The sequence below is a fragment of the Notolepis coatsorum genome (genome assembly GCF_963971535.1).
Source record: "Notolepis coatsorum genome assembly, chromosome: 9".
In the NCBI taxonomy this organism is placed as follows: domain Eukaryota; kingdom Metazoa; phylum Chordata; class Actinopteri; order Aulopiformes; family Paralepididae; genus Notolepis; species Notolepis coatsorum.
This window is the reverse complement of record NC_140173.1, coordinates 81552201-81575834: the sequence shown is the minus strand read 5'-3', so window position 1 is coordinate 81575834 and position 23634 is coordinate 81552201. Positions and strand designations below refer to the sequence as shown.

General features: G+C 42.6%; 1 protein-coding gene across 1 annotated transcript in view; it reads left to right on the top strand.

Annotated features, from left to right (window-relative positions):
- The window catches only part of dntt (deoxynucleotidyltransferase, terminal), a gene marked incomplete at its 3' end in the record, with an annotated part of 195856 nt that overhangs the window by 109130 nt on the left and 63092 nt on the right, over nucleotides 1–23634 (top strand). The gene's annotated exons all lie outside the window — the stretch shown is intronic.

The following is a 23634-nucleotide window of genomic DNA, read 5'->3' as shown; positions in this document are numbered from 1 at the left end:
TTCTGCATTCCATTCCACGTTTCTGCCTTGTTTCTGACCTACTGACAATATTCTCTTCTCAACTCCTTTCTGACTATGCATACCAGCCCAGACCTAGATACTCGTGCAAAGCGTATATGCATATATATACATATACACATATATATATATGAATACATATCACATATAGACACATACAGTAACATATGCTTAGATTTAAACCAGATATATACAATAAACATATGCTTAAAACCTTTATATCCTACAATTGACAGAGAGAACAGGATGTCATAAATAACAAGAGTCACTAGTTGGCTGTGACTCTCAACACCTATGCAATTTGTGCTTGCATGTTGCATGTGTGTGAGTGACGTGTGTTCTATGTGTGTGCATGCATATATGTGTGGTGTGAGCGTGTGCATGTGTCCGTGTATATGTAAGCACTTCGCATCAGTTACGGTTCCCTCTGCAACAATGCCAGTACAATCAGACAAAACAAGGCAGCATTGGTCCATTGGGAGGTTACTGGTAATGGGGAAATCCGGCGAGTACAGTGGTGGATAGCGCAGGTCCAATATGTGACAGATAAGGGTCCCAGATTTCATAAAAAGTGTCCAACTTGGAATGCAGCATGCACGTGATATACTCACAGGGAATGCATTCCATTATGATATTGTGCCATGACCTCTTTGATGGGACCTCATCCTTGATCCAAAACAATAGGATGTTCTTCCTAGCAGCAAATGTCAACAAATTGAACAGTCTCTTATGTTTGAAATTGGCAATATGAATATCTGTGAGGCCCAGTAAAAGGCAGAGGGGATCCAGCTCGATGGGGGTGTGAAATAAGTCAGATAGTTCCTCTACGATGTCGAACCAATAGCTCTGAAGCTTTACACAGGTCCAAAAGCAGTGGACGTGGTTTCCAGTCTCTATCTTACATTTAAAGCAAAGTGGGGACATATTGGGATCCATTTTACTCTTAAGGGCGGGGGTAATATGAATGCGGTGCAAGATTCTAACTTGAATAGCCTTGGTGTGGTTGCAAACAGAGATTTTTTTTGCGTAGGTCCATGCATCCTGCCAGTCTGCATCTGTGATCTCTATGTCCAGGTATTTTTCCCAGGACTGTTTAGTAACAAAGGAAGATAAAGATGAATTAAGGTTCAGAGTACAGAAGATAGATATTTGTTTTTTGGGGATCTGCAAGTAGAGGGCTTTCTCCACCTGCGAGGTGGAGCTGTTAGTTAAAAGTGAGGTGTCCTTGGTGATGAACTGCCTAATTTGTAGGTATCTAAAAAATTCTGCTTTCAATAGGCCATACCGCTGCTGCAGCTGTGTAAAGGACATTAGGGTCTGGCCATCAAACAGGTGGCCAAGATCAGTTATGCCCTGCTTATGCCAGGTCTTGAAGCCGCCGCCAATTTGGTCTGGCTTAAAGTCAGGATTGCCTACGATCGGGGTAAGAGGAGAGGTCAGCTTGGCTCGGCCCTCCACCTTACGGACAGTCTTCCAGGCCTTGACAGAACATAGTGTGATGGGGTTGGAGCATATTTTCCTAACAGACTTAAAGTCTTTGATAAATAGTAGGTTCCATAGGGGGGACTTAGATTGCGAGGATTCAATGTCCAGCCAGATTGACAGTGGGTCTGATCTGAACCAGCCGACCAGTACCCTAAGGTGTGCTGCTAGTTGGTAATGTCTAATATTAGGTAGGTCTAGACCCCCATCTTCACTATCCATCTGTAATTTGGCCATTTTCAGACGTGGTTTCTTCCCATTCCAAATGAATGAGCTTAGCCAGCCTTCTAGCACTTTGATAACCTTGTTTCTCAGCAGCACTGGGATCATTTGGAGAGGGTATAATAGTCTGGGGAGTACGTTCATTTTGACGAGGGCTATCCTACCCAGCCAGGAGATCGGTAAAGGGGCCCATCTAACTAAGTCTGCCCTTATGATGTCTAAAAGGGGGGGAAAGTTGGCCTTAAACAATGTCTCATAGGTGGGTGTCACAAATACTCCTATACAAAGCCGGAGGGCGACCAGCCAAATGGGAAGGGCTCGGGCAGGATCGGAATGGATTTAAAGGGGAACTATCTTATAAATGGCCTTTTTCAGTGTTTAGCATTGTTTCCTAGCTGTATGAACTTATATTAATAGGATCTATGTCTCTAATTCTCATATTGGCGCATTCTTCCAATTCTCCTCTCACAATATTCACCCTCACTGAACTGAGTCATCTGAAAATGTGCATATCTGTGATGTCAGAGAAGTCTCAGCTGCGTAATAATGTGGCAGTTGATGTGGCAGTTGGCACCAGGCCACACCGTGGTTGGAGCCCAGCCTCAAAACGGCTTAAGATCTTGAGGTAGAAGAATGCTGTTTTTAAGTACTTGATTAGAAATACAAAACAATGAATAAAAAAAATAAAAATTACAGAGGTGTTCCATAGACTCACAGGAATTGTGTAAAAGTGCCCAAATAGTGAAAGAAATAGTAAAATAGTTCCCCTTTAAGTGTCCCAAGTGGCATTGCTTCGGATTTGGAAAAGTTAATTTTGTACCCCGAGAAGGTTCCAAATGTGGAAATCATGCGGGTTAGACAAGGAATTGAAGAGTCAGGTTTAGATATAAAGATCAGTACGTCGTCCGCGTAAAGAGTGATTTTGTGTTCCCTCTCGCCCACTCTAATACCTAAGAGGATCCCCCTGGGGGTTCCCCCGTTGTAGAGGAAAGTTGTTAGACCTAAGTCCGTTAGTCAGGACCGCCGACATCCGCGAGTTGTAAAGAACCTTGACCCAGTCAATAAAAGTGTCTCCTAAGCCAAATTCAGCTAGGGTTAGAAACAAATATGGCCATTCTACACGGTCGAATGCCTTCTCCGCGTCGAGAGACAGAACCACCGCGGGGTGGTCTGTCTCACGAGTCATTTGGATGATATTAAGGAGCCGTCTCATGTTGTCGGTAGAGTTCCTACCCTTAATAAAACCAGTCTGATCTTCGTTAATAATAAAAGGGAGTAATTTTTCCAGGCGCATGGACAGGATCTTGGAGAGCAACTTTTGGTTCGAAATAAGTAGGGCTATAGGCCTATAGGAGGCGCACTTTTCAGGGCATTTACCCTTCTTAAGGAGAAGGCAAATATTAGCCTCCCGTAGGGACTGGGGTAATATCCCCACCTCAGAGGAGTGATTAAGCATTGCCAGCAGGGGATCCAAAAGAATATGACGAGTTCCTTATAGAACTCGCATCCGAAACAGTCCGGGCCCAGAGCCTTACTAGATGGCATAGCCTTAAGGGCGCCCAGAGCTTCTTCCTTCGTAATTGGGGCGTTAAGGAGCAAGTTCTGATCTTTCGATACCTTAGGGAGGTGCAAGTCAGCGAAAAAAGCTTGCATGTCAGAGAGAGCACCGTCGGGTCGTTCGGTCCTATAGAGTTGGGCATAGAAAGAGGCAAACTCTTTATTAATAGTTTTGGTGTCAAACGACCTGACCCCGTTGGAGTCCGAGATTGAGGCTATTACTTGGGTGTCAGCCCTTTTTTTTGCCAAGTTAGCCAGGCACCTACCAGGCTTGTCACCGTGTTCGTACATTCTGTCTGGCAAATTTAAGAGAGTATTCGGCGTCCTGGATCAGAACAGTGTTTAACGCAGTTCTGGTGGCCGTAAGCTCTATAAGCACAGCCGGGGCTCGGTTTGAAACATGTTGATTTTCAAGTTTTCAAGGCAGATCCGTAGCCTTACAGTGCCTTACAGTGTATTGCAAGGTCTGACATTGACCAAACTTGATATGCATGACCTTGGTGGGCTCTAGGTCAACTCCTGAAAAGGGGGTCAATGTCAGACTTTGCAATACACTGTAAGGCACTGTAAGGCTACGGATCTGCCTCACTTCCAGTGATGAAGCTAAGCTATGCTAACGGAGCGTCTATTCCCAAAGCTAAATGCACGCACAGAGACAAAAAAGGTATGTATCTTCTTGTCTAACTCCAGGGAAGATGTTAAATAAGCTAATTTCCCAAAATGTTGGAGTTCCCCTTTAAAGCTCTCAGAGTTAGCCATAGCCATAGAATATTGAGGGGTGTGTAGGCGGGGCAGACCTGGACAAGCCTGTGGGCATGCAGAATTCACTTATCTTAAACACTATGCACACGTACTTTGAGCCATACATAAAACAAATATAAATGACATTAAAAACATATAAAGGTGTGGAACCAGTGGGTCTTTCCCCAACATCACAGGGACTCACGAACATTCCCAGAGACTTCAAACCTACCATTCGTAGAACCATCTCAGTGGATAACTGCCACATTCCCCTGTATATAAAAGTGCCTCAAAGTGTAAAGTAAACAAGAAAATTCTAATTGAACCATAAGCCATTAGTAAGGTCAACGGCTGGAGCCCAGAACTATTGGTAAAAAGGGGGGGGGGTATCTTCCAGGCATGTTGCGATAGAACAGTCGTGCAGTACATCCACCAGGCCGGGAGGCGGCGATACCTTGTCCGTGGGTCTGTTATCTCCCCTGACGCTGGTTTGACCCTATACAATTAGGCCTCCCCGCCAGAGGAGGGTGCTGTGCAGGGGGTCATCTGCCGCTCCTGTGAGTACATTGTCAGCAGCAAATATTGATGGGAGCCATGCGGGTCGCATGAACCGGTTGGGATTCGAATAGCCGCGGCCCGGTTGGCGCAGCCACGAGACCCCAGTTCGTTCAATGTGCAAGCAACAGTAAACGCATCCCAGTGGCTATGAACCAAAACACGGCTGGGCGCTGGTATAGCACGTAAAAGTTATAAGCGTGGCAGAAATATCCGAAACAAAAAAATAAAATAGGTCCCGCTCCTTCCGAAACGGAACGTTAGCACTTAGCATCCTAGCATCCCAGCCGTGGCTATAGTCGTGCAACAGTACAAGAGTCATATACAACAGAATTGTCCCCCTCCTCCCCTTATGTCAGATAGCGAGAGAAAAGAAAAAGATAAACTTCCAGGCAAAGCCTAACGTCAAGTATTCATCCATAATCACATATGTAATAAAATATTAAATGCAACCCCTCTCTGTGTGATAACCGTAGCAGGATGCTAACGGCCCAGAGCTACTACCACGTCTGGATCTGATGAGGCCGGTATCGGGTCCGCGTCCGGCCCTGGTGAAGCCGGTGTCGGGTCCGCGTCCGGCCTTGGTGGAGCCGGCATCGGGTCCGCGTCCGGCTCTGGTGAAGCCGGTGTCGGGGTCTCTCTGGGCTGGGTCCTCTGGAAGTCCACGGTGTCCTTGGGCGACGGTAGATGCATCCTCGTGCCATCCTTGGCTCGGATGATCAGCTTCGCAGGGAATTGGAGAGACAGTTTAAATCCACGTTTGTACAGGGGCCCCATGACATCTCGATATTGTGATCGTTGCTCGACCACCTCGGGGCAGTAGTCTTCGAAGATCGAGACTGGTTTCCCTCTGTATGTCAGATTCCCTCTCCTTTTGCGAGCTTCCAGCATAATAGCCTCCTTAATCTTGTAGTGATGTAAGCGGGCGATCACTGCCCTAGGCCTGGAGCCTGGTGCTGGTTTGGGTGTTAACGTCCTGTGGCATCGGTCGAGCTCCGGTGGTGTAGCGAGGACATCTTTCCCCATGATTTCCACCAGGACCTCCGCGAAAAAGACACCAGGAAGGTTGCTGTGTAGGGATTCGTCCAGGCCCAGGATGCGTATGTTAGAACGCCGGCTGCGCGATTCGACATCAATTCGCTTGTTTTTTAACTTGTCGATGATATCGTCCTGAGCTGTGCACCTGGCCTCCAGCTCTACCATCCTACCCGACCAGATATTCATGCCGTCTTCTACGGAGGCCAGGCATTGGGTATGGTCTGCGACCGCCAGTTGGAAGCCATCTAGTCTAGACTCGAGCGAGGCAGTAAACGTTCTGAACTCCGTGGTGAAAGCCTGTTTGAGTTCCTCCATTAGTTCAGCCATGGTAGCCCCATCCACGGGGCCGGTCCCGCTTCTCAAGACTTGCGCAGCCATCATGCTCGCCTCTTAAAGGCACTGTGCCTATTTTCCCAAGTTCATGTTTTCCTGTAATTTGTGTTCTCCCTTAAAGGGACAGTGCCGTTTTCTGTTGTTTTCAATAAATGCCCAGTTCTTGGCTTACTCTCATACCTGTCTTGTGTTGTGCGATTGGGGTCGGTTACAAACCATAACAGTACGACCCGACCAGTCGACGACCCCAGCCAGCACAGACGGTGTATGTTGAGTTTGCCTTTTTTTTTTGTTCCCTCTAGTTTCCCTGTTAGCTTCCCTGTTAGCTCCCCTGTTAGCCCTGTTAGCTTCCCTGTTAGCTTCCCTGTTAGCTCCCCTGTTAGCCCTGTTTGCTTCCCTGTTAGCCCTGTTAGCTCCCCTGTTAGCTTGTTAGTCTCCCCTGTTAGCTCCCCTGTTAGCCTGTTGACTCCCCTGTTTGCTTCCCTGTTAGCCTCGTTAGCTCCCCTGCAGCTTGTTAGGCCTCTACTACCAGCATGGCCCCAGTCTGCTAGCTTAGCCCCGGCTGCTAGCACAGCCTCTATGTTAATGCAGCCTTGCTGCTGGCATAGGCCCTGTAGCTAGCCATGCCCAGGCAGCTAACCCAATCCCTCTGCATGGCCCCAGTCTGCTAGCTTAGCCCCGGCTGTTAGCACAGCCTCTATGTTAATGCAGCCCTTGCAGCTAGCATAGGCCCTGTAGCTAGCCATGCCCAGGCAGCTAACCCGGTCCCTCTGCATGGCCTCCACTTTTTGTGTAGCTCTCCCACTGCTAGGACTGCCCTTTCAGCTAGCAAGGTCAGTTTTCCCACTGCTAGGACTGCCCTTTCAGCTAGCAAGGTCAGTTTTCCCACTGCTAGGACTGCCCTTTCAGCTAGCAAGGTCAGTTTTCTCCCACTGCTAGGACTGCCCCTTCAGCTAGCAGGGTCAGTTTGCCCCACTGCTAGGACTGCCCCTTCAGCTAGCAAGGTCAGTTTTCTCCCACTGCTAGGACTGCCCCTTCAGCTAGCAAGGTCAGTGTTCTCCCACTGCTAGGACTGCCCCTTCAGCTAGCAAGGTCAGTTTGCTCCCACTGCTAGGACAGCCCCTTCAGCTAGCAAGGTCAGTTTTCTCTCACTGCTAGGACTGCCCCTTCAGCTAGCAAGGTCAGTTTTCTCTCACTGCTAGGACTGCCCCTTCAGCTAGCAAGGTCAGTTCCCCACAGCTAGGACTGTCCTTCCAGCTAGCTTGTTCTCTCATGCTGGTCCAGCCCTGTCTGCCAGCCTAGCTCCGGCAGCTAGCGCAGCCTCTATGTTAATGTAGCAGTACAGCTAGCATAGGCCCTGTAGCTATCAGTGCCCTGGCAGCTACCCTTTCCCTCTGCTAGCCCCTTCCCTGTTCCCCTCTCCAGTGCCCCTGTTCCAGCCCTGTCTGCTAGCCTAGCTCCGGCAGCTAGCGCAGCCTCTTTGTTAATGTAGCAGTACAGCTAGCATAGGCCCTGTGGCTATCTGTGCCCTGGCAGCTACCTTTTCCCTCTGCTAGCCCCTTCCCGGTGCTCCTCTAGTTACCCCTCGGCTGCCCTACTTACCCCTCAGCTACCCTAGTTACCCTTCGGCTACCCTAGTTACTCCTCTGCTACCCTGTTACCCCTCAGCTACCCTGTTCCTTTGCTAGCCCCACTTTTGTTGTAGCTTCCCCTGCTAGCATGGCCCGGTACTTTTTGTTTGTTGCCTTGTTTTGTCCCCTGCCACTCTGTCTGTATTTTTGGGTCGCCCGGTGGCTCCCGTGGAGGGGGGAGTACTGTGAGGTTCGCCTTTCCCTTGACCTTTAATTCCCTGTCTCCTCACCTCACTAGCCCCCACCCTCGCATTAGTTTACTCTCGTTTGCTCTTCAGCAGCCACACCCTTGGACTACCTGTCATTATGTGTTTGATTGGTCTGGTGCCGAACACACACTTCTAGTTCGAGTATCAATTACCATCACGCACCTGATGTGTATTCTAATTAGCGCCCTTGTGGGCTTTAAGTACCTCGCTCTTCCCCTCTGTCCTGGTCGGGTCGTTCCGTATCATATCTCTATCACCAAGCTCCTTCGGGAGGTTCTCTGTCTGTAGGCTCCTACGGGAGTTTCTGTTTCTGTCTGTATGCTGTTTTATCTCCGCCGTGAGACGAGGTGCAAGCTTTGGCCACCTGTCGCCGTTTGCCTGGAGGGAGACATTGTACTGCGCTCTCTAATCCTCTACGGGAGGTATTCCAGTGTTCCACTTCAGACCTCCGCGCAGCAGACGCGCTCTTCACTCCAGACGTGCATCCAGACGTGCATCCAGACCTCCGAGCCAGACGCGCTCTTCACTCCAGACGCGCATCCAGACGCGCATCCAGACCTCCGAGCCAGACGCGCTCTTCACTCCAGACGCGCATCCAGACGCGCATCCAGACCTCCGAGCCAGACGCGCTCTTCACTTCAGACGCGCATCCAGACGCGCATCCAGACCTCCGAGCCTGACGCGCTCTTCACTCCAGACGCGCATCCAGACGCGCATCCAGACGCACTCCAGACGCGCATCCAGACCTCCGAGCCTGACGCGCTCTTCACTCCAGACGCGCATCCAGACGCGCATCCAGACGCACTCCAGACGCGCATCCAGACCTCCGAGCCAGATGCGCTCTCCGTACCGGCGCGTACTCCAAGCAGACGCGCACCACTCAGACCTCCGCGCCAGATGCGCTCTCCGTGCCTGCGCCCTCCTACTCCTCCCTGTAAGCAGCTCCAGCCCTCGCCCTGTCCAAGGCCTTGACTCTGTTTCTCTCTGTCCCTGTCCAGTTCCTCCTAGTCCTCCTAGTCCTCCCTGTCCAGTCCTCCTAGTCCTCCCTGTTCCTGCCTTGTCCCTTGCCCTGGCCCAGTCCGTTAGCCTTCCCTTAGCCTTCCCCTTAGCCAGCTCGCCTCTTAAAGGCACTGTGCCTATTTTCCCAAGTTCATGTTTTCCTGTAATTTGTGTTCTCCCTTAAAGGGACAGTGCCGTTTTCTGTTGTTTTCAATAAATGCCCAGTTCTTGGCTTACTCTCATACCTGTCTTGTGTTGTGCGATTGGGGTCGGTTACAAACCATAACACACTCTTAAAAGAGGGTATTTTTTATTTGAACAGAATGTAGTTTGGGGGGCAAAAACGGGGGGTTAGGGTGAAAAGAGAAAGGGAGAAGAGAGGGGTGGAGAGAAGGGGAACCACAGCCTAGGCTCTGTCCCATGCCCATTACTTCCTGCCGTGCGCGGCACATCTTCCGGGGTATGCTGCTGGGCTCTCCCCTCACTGTAAACCCGAATAAGTTTCCAGAACTTAAAAAAATTTACGTAATCTCCTGCCTCAAATTTTTTAAGTTGATCAACTCAAATGTTTTCAGTTGGCTAAGACTTACAATTCTCAGTTAAGGCAACTCAAATATGGTCTGTTACTGTGACTTACAGTTCTCAGTTAAGGCAGTTCAAATATGTTCAGTTACTGTGACTTAAGGTTCTCAAGTGGAGTCAACTCAAATATGTTCAGTTACTGTGACTTACAGTTCGCAGTTAAGGCAATTCAAATATGTTCAGTTACTGTGACTTAAGGTTCTCAAGTGGAGTCAACTCAAATATGTTCAGTTACTGTGACTTACAGTTCTCAGTTAAGGCAGTTCAAATATGTTCAGTTACTGTGACTTAAGGTTCTCAAGTGGTGTCAACTCAAATATGTTCAGTTACTGTGACTTACAGTTCTCAGTTAAGGCAATTCAAATATGTTCAGTTACTGTGACTTAAGGTTCTCAAGTGGAGGCAACTCAAATATATTCAGTTACTGTGACTTACAGTTCTCAGTTAAGGCAGTTCAAATATGTTCAGTTACTGTGACTTAAGGTTCTCTAGTGGAGTCACCTCAAATATGTTCAGTTACTGTGACTTACAGTTCTCAGTTAAGGCAATTCAAATATGGTCAGTTACTGTGACTTAAGGTTCTCAAGTGGTGTCAACTCAAATATGTTCAGTTACTGTGACTTACAGTTCTCAGTTAAGGCAGTTCAAATATGTTCAGTTACTGTTAGGGATGCTTGATATTGGCTTTTTTACCGATACCGATATACCGATATTGTCCAACTCTTAATTTCCGATACCGATATCAACCGATACCGATATATGCAGGGTTTCCCCGCCCCCAAAAATGGAATAATTTCAGGTAATTAACATTACATATCTCTTGTTGTGGTGTGGTAGATTTTGGACATAGATCATCATCATAATAGGATTTCAAATCAAACTAATGTGTAGAAACAGTCGAAGTGAAACAATTGGCCCTTAACTATAGTTTCATAGAGTGTGTGTTACCAAGACCTTGTGTTCACTCCAGGAGGTCATTTGCATATAGTGGCAGCTGGGGGCAGCTGAGGTAATACTTACTTCCCCTTAGGGGGTGGTAAGAACAAAGGACAGGAAGCCCTAAAATAAACATATGTGTCTCCTTTTAGGAGACACAGATGTGGCCAACTGGTCTGCCAAAGACAATGATCAGGTCACATGCAGTTGGTATCTGATGGCCTGCATGTGACCATCAAAGGTCTGATAACCCATTTAGATTAGTTTTTGATATGGAAGAATGTATTATAAATGAATGCTAAAAGTATAAAACTGTATAAAAGAAATTGATGTAAGTTAAAATATAATTAGGCTTGTTTACATTGGGGTAAGAATTCTGAAGTCAGACTAAACTATGTAATTAGTTTTCACTTAAAGTGAAAATAGGTTATAATGATAAGAAATGTGTTTAAATAGGATATCTCTGGGTTCATGGAACTAATGGTAATTCAAAGATAGATATTAGGAAATGAATAAATGCAATGTATTAAGGTAGATTGTTAGAATTAAACAAATGACAGTATATATGGTTGACTGTATAAGGACCGCCTCTGTTGCATTCAAACATAGAGAGGCTGTGATTGGACAAACCACAGCTTATGATGTCATCACAAAGAGACGCTAGGCCTTGGTTAAGAGATCTGGGTGTGGGAACGGGAGACACTCTCAAAAACCCAACTCACCAGGACAACACCTACCATCTCATCCACACCAAGGCGGGCAGGTCAGAGGAGAATCAACAGACAAAGAACTTTTGGAGGGAGAACAGACTGCTTTGTTTGTCAGCCAGACAACAAAGACCATCAACAACTTATCAACTATCATTCTTTATCTACTGTAATATTAGTCTGGTTGTTATCAAGACGGCATAGTGTCTTTGATCACAATTATAGCATTCTTTATTGTAATTTGTATACACTCTTAACTTTGATTAAAACAGCTGTTATATAACCTTTTCCTCCTGATTTTCTTCTGCCTGCACCGCTGAGAAATTCATAAGTAATTCCCAGAGCTTTAGAGTTATTGAAACAACGCAGAGTACATCAGCACCCGGTTCTGGTACAGAGCAGAACCGTTATTAGCTTGGGAATCTACTTCAGTGGAATTAACACAACATTATGCATACTTTTGACAATAAATGAAATCAGAATTTGTTCTTACTTGCTTGCCTGGGTAAATAAAGGTTATAGAAATATAAAAAAAATAAAAAAACTTTTTATTTTTTTTTGAAAACCGATACCGATATTTTCCAATATCACATTTTAATGCCGCTATCGGCCGATAATATCGGTAGGCCGATAATATCGGACATCCCTAGTTACTGTGACTTAAGGTTCTCAAGTGGTGTCAACTCAAATATGTTCAGTTACTGTGACTTACAGTTCTCAGTTAAGGCAGTTCAAATATGTTCAGTTACTGTGACTTAAAGTTCTCTAGTGGAGGCAACTCAAATATATTCAGTTACTGTGACTTAAGGTTCAACCTTAAATCCATGTGATTAAGTTAACAGAACTCAAAGAAATTGAGTCATTCTTATGCCTCATTTCTTTTAAAGGATAACTCCACTTTTTTTTTAAATTAGCTTATTTAACATCTTCCCTGGAGTTAGACAAGAAGATGCATACCTTTTTTGTCTGTGCGTGCATTTTAGCTTTGGGAATAGACGCTCCGTTAGCATAGCTTAGCTTCATCACTGGAAGTGGGGGAGGACAGTAGCCTTACAGTGCCTTACAGTGTATTGCAAGGTCTGACATTGACCAAACTTGATATGCATGACCTTGGTGGGCTCTAGGTCAACTCCTGAAAAGGGGGTCAATGTCAGACCTTGCAATCAAAAGTTAGGGGCGCACTGAAATTATGGCAAGGGTTATTAGCCCCCTAACTTTTGATTGCAAAGTCTGACATTGACCCCCTTTTCAGGAGTTGACCTAGAGCCCACCAAGGTCATGCATATCAAGTTTGGTCAATGTCAGACCTTGCAATACACTGTAAGGCACTGTAAGGCTAGTGTCCTCCCCCACTTCCAGTGATGAAGCTAAGCTATGCTAACAGAGCGTCTATTCCCAAAGCTAAAATGCACGCACAGAGACAAAAAAGGTATGCATCTTCTTGTCTAACTCCAGGGAAGATGTTAAATAAGCTAATTTAAAAAAAAAAGTGGAGTTATCCTTTAAGGCGAGACACTGCAGGTGAATAGTCAAATATACTTTTTTTGTTGATTTTGAGATTTTGTTATATTTTGCTTCCTAAACATGTCTTCTATGAAACTAGTGACAACAAAACGTCAATAACACACATTTAGTTGTTTATTTTACATCATTTTGCCTTATTGCATCCATAAATGTGCACATATTTAATGGGGAAGTGCCCATTATTATTATTATTCAGTTATCAGGCATGTGTTTAGGTTGTCTATTACTAATGGTTTGATTAGGTATTGTGTTTGTAAATATCTGTTTAAAAAAAAAAGTATGGCATTTTACAATACAGAACTTTGAAGGCGTTTTCCCAAAAATGAGTTTTAAGAGTTTTTCCTCATACTCTGAGCCAGAAATCTCCACTTCAGTAGCACTCACATACACCAAACCTTCCAGTTCTATTCATATCTATCTTCTGAAGGTATTTACAGAAGGGTTTGTTGATATCGCATTCTTACCCTGATTTATATCACATTTTATTCCTAAAAACATGGCGAAATATGGAATTTTACCATAAAAATTGACTGAATGGAGTATTTTCTGATTTATGGAGTGATAAAAAGAGATATCCAAAATCCCCTCTGTAATAACCTTTGGCTCTAATATGTCAACAAAATGAAACTATAATATTGAAAATGGCTTTATCCAATGTTCAGATTTCTGTCCTGGAATTATATGCAAATTAGTGCATATTTAAGTAGATCATGCCTCATTTGCATATTTAAACATACAATTTCAGAAAACTTGTAATACAAAAAAGTCTTGTCTTAATATAAGTAATCAAGTGGGGAAGTTTCATTGTGATATCTATTAGTTAATCTTTTTACCCTATTCACCTGCAGTGTCTCCCCTTAAGTTAATCACCTCAAATTTTTAAGTTAATCAACTCAAATATTTGCAGTTACTATAACTTAAGGTTCAGTTTTAAAATCCATGTGAATAAGTTAACAGAAAAATAACTACACAGCACATTATATCAACTTCAAACTCTTTATTTTTTTCTATTCAAAGAGTATACATATAATATATAAACTGTATGTTAGCAATGTACAATAACACTGTAAACACTGTATACACTGTTTTTGGACTATATTACATGTATGTTAACAATACCGACCAGGTATTAGTGCCTCGCAAAGTGCAGATATGAAGTTTTCCCCTTTTTTGTATGCATTTAGGAGGTTTTGTTCTTCATCGAAACTATTTATCTTACAAAAACATTGTGTTACAACTTCAAACTCTTTATATTTATTTCTATTCAAAGAGTATACATCTATTTATCTTATAAAAACATTGTGTTGCCCTCACCAACATTATGGCAATGTTAAAATTGAAAATATATATATAGAAAATATATATAGAAAATAAATACATGCATGTTATAACATGTACATAAAATGTAATGTATATTACACATATAATCCCACTGGTCACAATAGTGTAATAATGTTTGTTATAAGGCTCTGAAAATGTTACTGAATGATGTATCAATGTATTTCCAGCAAATATTGAAATAATAAAGGGTCTCAATATGTGCAGTGCACATGACCAGAGCTGTTTACATCCTGGCTGAATTACTCAAATTTGTATAGTGTGGTCATAGAATGAGCAAACATGTTGACGGCAACTATTGTGACCGTTGGGATAACACAGTGTATCTATGTACAGTACAGAATAAAATGTATAGATTATCTGAAAATATATATAGAAAATATATATAGAAAATAAATACATGCATTTTATAACATGTACATAAAATGTAATGTATATTACACATTTAATCCCACTGGTCACAATAGTGTAATAATGTTTGTTATAAGGCTCTGAAAATGTTACTGGATGATGTATCAATGTATTTCCAGCAAATATAGAAATAATAAAGGGTCTCAATATGTGCAGTGCACATGACCAGAGCTGTTTACATCCTGGCTGAATTACTCAAATTTGTATAGTGTGGTCATAGAATGAGCAAACATGTTGACGGCAACTATTGTGACCGTTGGGATAACACAGTGTATCTATGTACAGTACAGAATAAAATGTATAGATTATCTGAAAATATATATAGAAAATAAATACATGCATGTTATAACATGTACATAAAATGTAATGTATATTACACATTTAATCCCACTGGTCACAATAGTGTAATAATGTTTGTTATAAGGCTCTGAAAATGTTACTGAATGATGTATCAATGTATTTCCAGCAAATATTGAAATAATAAAGGGTCTCAATATGTGCAGTGCACATGACCAGAGCTGTTTACATCCTGGCTGAATTACTCAAATTTGTATAGTGTGGTCATAGAATGAGCAAACATGTTGACGGCAACTATTGTGACCGTTGGGATAACACAGTGTATCTATGTACAGTACAGAATAAAATGTATAGATTATCTGAAAATATATATAGAAAATATATATAGAAAATAAATACATGCATGTTATAACATGTACATAAAATGTAATGTATATTACACATTTAATCCCACTGGTCACAATAGTGTAATAATGTTTGTTATAAGGCTCTGAAAATGTTACTGAATGATGTATCAATGTATTTCCAGCAAATATTGAAATAATAAAGGGTCTCAATATGTGCAGTGCACATGACCAGAGCTGTTTACATCCTGGCTGAATTACTCAAATTTGTATAGTGTGGTCATAGAATGAGCAAACATGTTGACGGCAACTATTGTGACCATTGGGATAACACAGTGTATCTATGTACAGTACAGAATAAAATGTATAGATTATCTGAAAATTGTCAATCCGCTTGGCACATGTAAAATTCACAAACGTTGTGCTGTATATTGGGTCCTGCCAATGTGGAACCAAAATACCAATCCACATTACACGCTATACAGCTGGCAATACTGTTAATAGTGCACATACCTACATATGGAAATGCAGCTGTACTTGCTCCATGATGTATCATGGAACAAGATGGTGTTTTCATTGAAAGAGTTAGTCAGAATGTCAGAGGCACCATCCGTCATTTAGAGCAGGCTATGTTTGCAGAATGATAACTATAGAACACTACAGTACTCTGTACTGAGAACACTATACAGTACACTAACTATACTGCCCTGTCAAGGCAGACCGCAGTAACTTCCAAACAGTGACACTGAGAAAAATGGCTTTAAAGTTTTTTGACTTGCCATCCAAAATGTGTTATAGGTAGATAGATGATAGTACCCAGATTTAACATGTATTAATGAAGTAATCTTTAGGCATACAAAAATATGACGTAGTTATTTTAATTAACCCCAAAAAAGCAGATACTGCACTCTGCTGCACGATTTCCTTAAATAATTATACAGGTAATGTACGGGCAAAGTGCAGTAACTTCAAATACAATGTTGTTTTCCCTCCAGCTTTCATAACTTAACCTAGCCATTTTATTTGGATCATCATCATTCCAATATATTCAGGTATAAAATGTGAAAAAGTAGTAGAACGCGCTCACCTCACTAGACTTGACACTGGGTGCTGTAACCTCTGATATCATACATAAAAAATAGGGAAACAATGTCCAGGCACGCACTCCAGGTTTTTCCAAATTTATTGGCAGCCTGTAATCATGACGTTTCGGTGTGAACACACCTTCTTCAGAATGGCTTGCATCGACCAAGCCATTGCAAGCCATTCTGAAGAAGGTGTGTTCACACCGAAACGTCATGATTACAGGCTGCCAATAAATTTGGAAAAACCTGGAGTGCGTGCCTGGACGTTGTTTCCCTATTTTTTAATATATTCAGGTATTAAATTTCATTTTCAAAATGGCTAGGTTAAGTTATGAAAGCTGGAGGGAAAACAACATTGTATTTGAAGTTACTGCACTTTGCCTGTATATTACCTGTATAATTATTTAAGGAAATCGTGCAGCAGAGTGCAGTATCTGCTTTTTTGAGGTTAATTAAAATAATTATGTCATATTTTTGTATGCCTAAAGATTACTTCATTAATACATGTTAAATCTGGGTACTATCATCTATCTACCTATAACACATTTTGGATGGCAAGTCATAACACTTTAAAGCCATTTTTCACTGTTTGGAAGTTACTGCGGTCTGCCTGGGTTTTGAGTGTGATTTTGTAGTTACTGCAGTTTTTAAAACCCCATATCTCCAAAACCGAGCGACATTAACATCTGAAACTTGGCCACAAGATAAAACGTTTATTGACCAGGTCAATTTCACTCATAACTACATTTTGACTTTTTTCAAGTTACTGCGGTTAGCCTTGACAGGGCAGTATACTACTGCCTACAAGGTCTCAACGATACAGTCCCACTCTCAGCATACAAGATCGATGGTCTGCTGCTGCTGACTCCCAAGTGATTCATTCAAGTGAAACAGAACTGAGTCCAGCTAATGGTGAATAGTTATTTTATTAATCAATTATTGTGTCTTTATTCACTCGTTGTGTAATTGACCAGTTCATATTCTGTATATGTTAATAATAACTAGTGCTGTCAGGCGATTAAAAAAATTAATCTAATTAATTACAGGATTTGTAATTAATTAATCTAATTAATCGCATTTTAATCGCATAACCATTTTATGCCTGATATTCTATATTCTATAATCATATTTCAAATTGCATGTGTCCGGATGGCAGAATTCAGTACTGTATCTACAAAACCTTCTGTTTAATCATCTTCCATCTATTAATTAGCTTAGATTTTTCAGGTCTGGTCAATTTGAGCATGGTGTTATTCACAGTCAAAGATAACAAAAAAAATATTGATATTCTCATTTGGTTCATTACAATTTACTCAAAATAAAATTTTCATTCAATCAATCACAGCACAGATTGAGTGATTGAATGAAAATGTTATTAACAGATTGCAGAATGGGTACAATACAGTACGGCTCAATACACACAATTGTTAAGGGGATGCAGATCAGAGAAAGACTTTCGTCTTGTTTACATCAGGGTCCCCCATTTTCAATTCATAATGAATTGTAAGTAAGGGTGCAACTTGCACTGTGCAATCCATTCTTTGTGGATCTAGCCCACAGTATTTCTGACACTGGGAATACATTCCCTGAGATTCATAGATGTCCCTAGAATCAGATACCAAGAACATGCAAATGGACCATATTAAAAAAAAATCTGTAAATGTGTATTCTACATTCTTATGGAATGAATGAGATACAAAAAAAATATTATAAAAAAAAAAAAAAAAAAAAAAAAAACTTTTTTTTGTAATTAATTTTGAGTTAATTTTCATAACGCGATAATTTGCTGTGTAATTAATTAATCTAATTAACGCGATAAACTGACAGCCCTAATAATAACGCTTCTGTGTTGCGTTTATGGCTCCTGGTACATCGCCTTGTACTCTGTACTGAGAACACTAACTCTACCACTGCCTACAAGCAATGGAAGCAGTCAGAGCAGAGTGGCATTTATGCCCATTGCCTCCTATTGTTCCTCGAGAAACAAACGTTTGGGACTTGGATGTTGCCTTTGAGATTCTGATAAACTCTTTCAACTCTAAAACTTACTTGGATGAAATTACAATAATGCTATAGACGGTTAAGACAATTATAACTGTAAAACTCTCAAATGTAAACATATTACATAAAAAATAAAGAACAAGGTACATTGAGTAGTTTGGACCTATTGGCTGAACATCTGCAAAGTAGTACAGCAACTTTTGAAGGTATTATTTTGACATGACAAGACATTTCAGATGAGTTTCTATAGACACACTTTTGAGGTGTTGGTAAGTGCTTTGGGGTAGTGCATAGATTAGTCCAAACATTACAGGAAGGAATCACCAAATCTGGGGAGGCTGATCATGATATGACTTTCAATGACAATAGAGATTGTCACAGGCTGGTAGTGAACTGGACTTGTGTCATGATCACTGCTTACAGTAAGGAATAGAAACTCATCTGAAAGAAGGATGTGGGGTGAGGTATTAATTTCCTTGTCATGTCAAAATAATACCTTCAAAAGTTTAATGCAAGAGCGGTCAGGTGGCATAGCAGAGATTGCGTTCGTCACCAACGCTGGAGACACTGGATTCGTGTGTTCGAATCCAACTACCTGCGTTGTCACCAGCTTGGCTGGCCGTTCACACTAATACAATTTGGCAGTATTAGGGGTGGGGAAGCTGGCGGGTGGGAATCTGGCGTTGTGGACAGCGACACCTACAGGTCAGGTCTCGGCGCTTGCTAAGCGGGGCAGGACTTGGTGGAGATAGCGTGCCCTCCCACGCGTTACACTTCACCAATGAGAGCCCTCGCTGCCAAGTGAAAAGACGTCACTGGCTGGAGGCGCACGTCTCGGGGGAAGCGTGCGATCGACTCGGGACGCCCTTATACCGACTCGTAGGAGAACATGCATACAGCACCAGGTAGGAGAGGGGGGGGGGGGGGGGGGGAATTGGCACAACAACTAATTGGGACGGGGAGAAAATCCATTGAAAAATCAGAAAAAAAAGAAAAAAATTATTATTGCATCATAAAGTCATTCTTGAGAGTCTGCAACATGGGCGACAGTTTACCAGCTTCTAGACATAGTAAAATCTTCTGAATGAATTCAAAAGTGTTGGTAAGTCCCTTGGGGTAGCTGAGGTGTAGTGCATAGATTAGTCCAAACATTACCAGGAAGGAATCACCAAATCTGGGGAGGCTGATCATGATGTGACTTTCAATGACAACAGAGATTGTCACAGGCTGGTAGTGAACTGGACTTGTGTCATGGTCACTGATGACAGTAAGGAGGGCCACTGCAACACCCTGAAGCTCTGGCTCATCAGGCGTGTCCTGAAGGAATGAAAGAGACATAATAATCACAAATAAATCCATGGTTTCTACAAAGTGCAGCACAAAGCTAAGTATATGGAGTTGTGTTTGTAAGTTGTTTATATTTTAGTTAGAACTATTTTTTTGGTGAGAAGGTTATTTTTATTTAACCAGGTTAGTCCCGTCAAGATCAAATATCTCTTTCACAAGGGAGACCTGGAAGGAAGGAAGACTGATTAACTGTTAACTGCATTTTGATTAACTGTTCACTTAATATACAGTTGTACTGTAAATTATTTTCACTCTGACTCACTGTGCAGGTTTTGAAAAATCCAGAGACTTCCTCATGCAGATACACAGGCAGGGCATGGAGAACAGTGGTACGCCTGGTGTGAACGTCATGGATTTCCTATTAAGATGTAAGATTAAGAAGGAAAAAAAAATTGTATTATATGGAAATGTTTACTGAACAAAGCGGATTTTAAACAGTCCAATCAGATATGTCCACAAATAACATGTTCACATCTTTAATGCAATCAGAAAAATGGCAAACACAATGGTGGACTAATTGTAAAATTCAAAAGCTCATTTGAATCATTGAACCTGTTCAATGTTACAGAGGTTCGACCTATGACATGTATAATAATCTATTCACCTGTTCATTGTGGATTTTTAAAATGTGAGCCAAAGCATCTGCTGTGTTCCCAGTTTTGGACGCCTTCTGTCTGAATAACGTCATCAGTCGAGGAAGATGGCGGTCAAGCTCAGCGTAGAATGTGTTGGGCAGGTTCTGGTTGGTAATCAGCTGGAACTCTGCATACACCTATATTTAAAAACAGCAGAACAATATAGTATATCAACATCAATTAGTCACTTCAACTTGGTGGATCTCTTACTTTGTTTGGTTTGGGCTTCAGAGCATGACGGCGGGATTTCTGATCAACCATGTCATTACATGCTTTGCGGAATCGGTCGCTGATGACTAGCTCGCGGGGGCGCACAGAACACACACGCAGATGCGCCGCTAGAGTATATAAACCAGGCTTAAGAATCACAAGTTTCACTTTAAAACACACAGAATGTGCCAAGTGTTAACACAGGAAAGAGAGAGCTGATCTATATTACCTCAGACTCCATTTTGAGAGCAGGCCAGAGGTCCATGAGCTCGTTCACTGGTGGGCTGGACTTCACTATGGTCTGTCGGCGCAGGGCAAATGTGGTCTGGTTCTTCTCAGTCTTCTTGACTTCTTCAGCAATTGTCTGCCTCAACTGCTCAAGCCTCAAGGAATCCTCTCCTTGGGGATAGTTGGGTAGGAAGTTTACTTCTGCTCGCTTGGGTCTTTTAATGTTGGAATGTGAAGGTTCGCCATCAGGATTGCTTCTACCTCTTTTTCCAGCATTTACAGTGACCTCCTCACATCCTGCCCGTCTCAGCTTGTTCCTGAAATTGCCCATCTTGAATTTGATGCTGTTCTTCCATCCATTGCAGCCGGTCTTAGATCCTGCTTCCTTCAAGCAGGGATGTTTGGCGACAAGAGCTGCAGAAGCCAATGCTATCTCTTTATCACTTGGATAAGCCTTGAAAGCATACATTGTAGATGCAAGCTTTTCTATGATGTCGTGCTTTAGGTCTCTTGTCAACTTAAGGTGTCTCTTGTTCTTCTCAAATTCGTTGTTTCCGTCTCTAAGTTTCAGCTCAACATCGAATGCAAATGTAGGAACTGGAAAAGGACCTGGAGGCCATCTGCTTAGACGTTCTGAAGATGACATATCTGAAAGTATATCAGTAGAAAGTGAAATGTGCACAACAGCTTTTTGTGGCAATTCCGTAATGTCATCAAGGGAAGTAAGTTTCCCATCAAAGTCTGGATCTTCATACAGCAAACTGAAGTCAAGGTCTATTTCCAACTGTTCTTTTATAATCTTGATCAGTGCATCAACAGAGGCGGGTCGTGAACTGAGTTTTAATTTTCTAGCCCGGTCTGTCTCAACAACACGAAGGATCATGGGTTGCGGGGAGGCAGCTGCTATTGTGCTATGGAAACTTGAATGAATCACTTGGGAGTCAGCAGCAGCAGCAGACCATCGATCGTGTATGCTGAGAGTGGGACTGTATCGTTGAGACCAGACTGTAGATGGACAGTGGACAGATGTGGTCGACAGACAGCAGCTCAAGGACCTAAGGAGGAGTCTGAAACACAACACAGAAAGCGTCATTATTAACATATACAGAATATGAACTTATACAGAATATGAACTGGTCAATTACACAACGAGTGAATAAAGACACAATAATTGATTAATAAAATAACTATTCACCATTAGATGGACTCAGTTCCGTTTCACTTGAATGAATCGCTTGGGAGTCAGCAGCAGCAGACCATCGATCTTGTATGCTGAGAGTGGGACTGTATCGTTGAGACCAGACTGTAGGTAGATGGACAGATGTGGTTGTGTGGTTGACAGCTCATAGGACCTAAGATGTTCTATATACCAGGAGTCATAGTCTCGACACAGAAAAGAAACCTTGTTATTCACAAGGTAGATCTGTTCTATTTGGCTAAATATAGACAGTCCACCACTGACTCTGACGGAGAGAAACATTCCACAGACATAGTCTGTGCCATCAATGGTTACTTTTGATGTCTGGTAGATTGTGTCACTAACTGTGTGTCCTCTAATGTGTACCTGAGCTACTGCTGGTAGAGATGAAACCAGAACAGAGTCAACCCTGGATGCCTGGGTTTTTGGCTTGAAATATGATGGTGAAGCAAGATGATATGCCATCATGTGTTGGTGTCTGATTGCCATCGTCTTCAAGATATTTTTGAAGTTTTGAGTGTCATGCACCACTCTTTTGAAAAAGCGGTGCTTGGCTTCAAATCGCATGGTCCAAACATGCAGCAGGGGTCCAAAGCACTTAACTAGAGCGGGATAATGCTCCACAAAGTGATGTTTAGGATGGAGTTTAACTGCAGGGAAAACCTCTAATAGTACCTGTCTATGATCACTGATTTTTCACTGAAAATAGTCTAAGGTTTCATCAGTATATGATGGGCACAATGCTAACTCTAGCACCTCTTTCAGCTCCATCAAAACTGCCCATGCTGCATCACCCGCTGGTACTACACTGCCTACAAGTAATGGAAGCAGTCGGAGCAGAGTGGCATTTTCATGCCCATTGCCTCCTATTGTTCCTCGAGAAACAAATGTTTGGGGAATTGGGTGAGGTCTATCCACTTTATCAGCGTGCTGATACGGGAATGATGCAATCTTTTGGTTCAAATACTCTAAAGTGAAGTACTTTCGCTGAATCATCTCTTTAACACAGAGAGAAAGCTCCACGGGAACCATACCTTCCAGAAGATTGTGAAGTATATCTGGAGGAAACCCTGTGATTGTATGAAAGTAATTCAGGGATTCACGTAAGACACAGCCACCTTTAACACCAAAATGGCTGCTCGAAGTGTCATGTGCAGTTTGTACATACAGGTCATGGCTGACTTTGGTTCTCTGAGAAAACTCTCCCTCTCAGTTGTTTGAAACTGTTCACTTGTGGCCAGGCAGAATCTGCAAACATAGCCTGCTCTAAATGACTCCAAAAAGCCACCGAATCCATGAGTGCCCAGATTGTCGGCAGAAACACACCAGATTGTGCCTTTGACATTCTGACCAACTCTTTCAATGAAAACACCATCTTGTTCCAGAGTATGAACATCACCCAGCAATGGAGCAAGTACAGCTGCATATCCATACCTACGGAGGTCTGTCACTTTTACCAGCATTGCCAGCTGTATAGCGTGTAATGCTGATCGGTATTTTGGTGGCACATTGGCGAGGACCCAATATATAGCACAAAGTTTGTGAATTTTACGTGATGTGCCAAGCGGATTGGCAATTTCCAGATCATCTTTATATAGCTGAAGTGGTAGGATGAGATTCCCTGTTGACAGTAACTCATTTTCAAGGAAATTGGAGCCATCAGAGCATGACATATTGACCAGATGTAGTATTTGGTTCTGTAATCTTGTCAAGGATGTCTGTGTTTTTAAACAACTCTTGAATCATTGAAAGGATGGGAACATACATGCTGGTATGTCCTGGTTGCTCCAACTGATACTCTACTGGCATTACACATGGATAGTTGCGCTCCATAAAGCTTTTTCTGCGCTTGGTTGAACACAACTCTGCACCTTCAGAGGTAGATGTAGACAGAACATTGCAGTTCATGACAGCACCAACAACTTCATCCAGTGTAGGTTCTGCAATATTGTGACCATTTCTCTGCAATATGTCATTAACTGCCTCCTTGATCAATGGCTGAGATA